This window comes from Vigna unguiculata, chromosome 6 (genome assembly GCF_037176805.1).
Source record: "Vigna unguiculata cultivar grain cowpea cultivar isolate G323 ecotype 2 chromosome 6, ASM3717680v1, whole genome shotgun sequence".
Lineage (NCBI taxonomy): Eukaryota > Viridiplantae > Streptophyta > Magnoliopsida > Fabales > Fabaceae > Vigna > Vigna unguiculata.
The window spans coordinates 24,028,729-24,031,620 of NC_140797.1; positions in this window are offsets into that span (position 1 = coordinate 24,028,729).

Genomic DNA, 2,892 nt, shown 5'->3' on the forward strand with positions numbered 1-2,892 from the left:
CAGTAGACATATTACTATGACAATCATTATATCCATCAGTAGATATATCAATATGATGTGATTCCTGATGAGTCATTATTTTCCTCCATTCCACTAGCCCTTGTGTACCCATTTTACAGTTGTTCAGTACTTAATTGTTCATCTTTAGTGTGTTTTCATCTGTTGGGCTTTATTGGGCCACTGTTCCGAATTTGGGTTAATTTCGCATTATTTGGCCTAATTTTCGTTTTTTAATTATTTTTAGGTATTTGGGTGAAGCAAATTTTGGAGCTTGGACATTAATATTTAGTTCAAGAGAGTCACCACATCGTTGCCACTTTAATTCCATGTCATCAGAGTGAATGGGTCAACATTTGAGGCCCAGAGTGGCATTTTTATAATTTTACAGCTCATAATGGCATTTTTGTAAATACTAGTGGCAAGGGGTGAGGTGACCACGAGTTTTAGGTCATTCAACATGCAACAGCTGCTTTCTTCCTTCTCCACTCTCTCAAACCTCCATTTTTGTTGTTTTTAAGCTTTGGAAGGTGACCCATGGTGGCACAAGCTATTTTTTTCATGTTTTCCACTCGTTTTTTTACGTTTTATGAGTCTTGGATAAGAGTTATTGCTTGTATTCACATTTACTACACTTTGGGTGACATTTATATTGAAGCATTTTCGTTTTTGGTGGTTGTTTTCATTGTTCTTCTATTATCCCTTGCTCATTTCGTTTGCTGCACCATTTTAAGCTTTCAGTGTCAATTTGAAGTCATTTGAACGGTTTAATTGCAAATTCTGTTGAGAAGCCTAATTCGGATTCCATGAGGAACTAAGTTTATGTGTTGATTCTTTGCAGATATTGGATTGTAACCTTGAGATAAGTGTTTTGTTTGGTGGAGTTATGTTAATCTCTCAATTCTGAATTTGCATTTGGGTTTAAATTAAGAAACCATTCTATTTTTGCCTAATTTGCAGAGTGGAATCATTGTGTGTTCATGCTTAGTGAACTGTAGCAGATTCATGGATGTGTGCTTTGCTTAATTGCACTTCAGTTCGAGTTCATCTGCGCTTAGTAATTAATTCAGATCCATTAGCGTTAATATAACAATTTTGAGTTATAATCCATGATTGGTGGATGTTCATTTGAAGCAAAGAATCAACACTATTTTTACATTGATTTTACACGTTTGCATTTAAGTTTTCAATTGTACGTTGCATCCGTAAATCTGCCAAACTCCCCTATGTTATTGTTGTGTTTATCTGGAAATTGAAGCTTTGAATGAAAATATTGGTCGTTGGGAGACAACTTGGTTCACTTTCATGTACTGCATTTTAAGTGTTTTAATTTGGTGGGGTACGGCCTCTATCAATTCCGTTATTGCTTTTTCAGACTGATTTTGCAAGCTTTGTGGCGACATTCATCATCTCTTTCTGATTTGTCTGATTCATCTTCATCATTTCAATCATCATATTCATCATATCTTCCAAACTGACCTTTCTCACTGCTTGATTCATTAGCTGACTCAAATCTTCAGACATTTGTTCATCTCTGATGGCCAACTTCAGAATCACATCTTTGATTTCATGACGAAGTTCGTTAAAATCTGGATTTTTAGGAAATCTCTGATGGGGTTGAGGGGTGGTATTAACAGTTACAAGTAATTCTATGAAGTTGTTCTTACTTGCATCCCTCAACATATCATATAGTATTTGCTTATTTTCATACCACTCTTGCTCAATATTTCTACATCTTTGATCAACTCGCAACGTTTCATCCATGGACTCTAATTTCTCTATAACTTAACCCATTAATATCATAACTTCCTTGTAAGATGGTCCATTGGTTGCTTTAACTTGTTGTGGTGGTACATATTGTTGCTGAAAACTATTTGGAATATATGGTTGCTTAGGTGGACACTCAGAATATGTTGTTGCTCATATCCCAAGAAAGATGATCTAGGATATAGATCATTAAATTGTCGTAAAGTTAACCCACTTATATCAGGTGCAGAAGTAGGTGTGACAATTTGTTGCTGAAAATCACGTGGTTGTTGTGTATAGCAATTGTAATCCATTTGAAAACTACAATGTTGATTACTTTCGTATGAAAAATTATTTTGCATTTTTGAAAGAGGTGTTTTGAAAAGAAATAAGTTGAAAGCTTGTTGAGTAGACTTCCAGAAAAGAGAGGTGTGTCTCAATGGACAACTTAAGTACCTTGTCTTTCCTTAGCCAAAGTGTTTCCTAACTAGTTTCACAAATTTCCCAACAAAAATCCTCAACCAAAAATTATGCTTAAACAAATAAATAAAATAAAGTAACTAAAAAGATAACTAAAGAAAATTAAAAAAATGTTAAAAAAAATTGAGAAAAAAAAATGTTAGTGATAAACAAAAAAAAAATCAAAAGAAAAAAATCAAAAAAAATCAAAAAAATAAGAACTAAAATGATAAAAATTCTAACCGTGTTCCCCGGTAACAGGGCCAAATTTGATAACACTGTCGTTGACGCGATCAAATTAATACTACTTATCTATAACAACTTTAGTATTGTTAAGAAAGTAGTCAACAAAATAGAAAGGGTAAAGTAACCCAAAGTCGTCTCCCAACGAACACGAAATTGATTTTTAACAAATTAGTTCTTATAAAACTATACAAGAGTTAGTCAAATAAAATTATAAAAAAAATATGAAGGATAAGGAAAAAAATAAAATAAGATATAAACAATAGTAAAGAAAATAGATTGATTCCATTGCTTTTTCAAAATAGATTCATCATTGGTTATCTAAAGATTATTGTTCAATTAATTATTGTTGTAGATTTACAAATTAATCAATGTAAAGTCTCAATTATTTTGTTGGCGTTCTCACTTTTCACCAAAGTACAGTCTCAATTAAAAGTGAGAACTTTT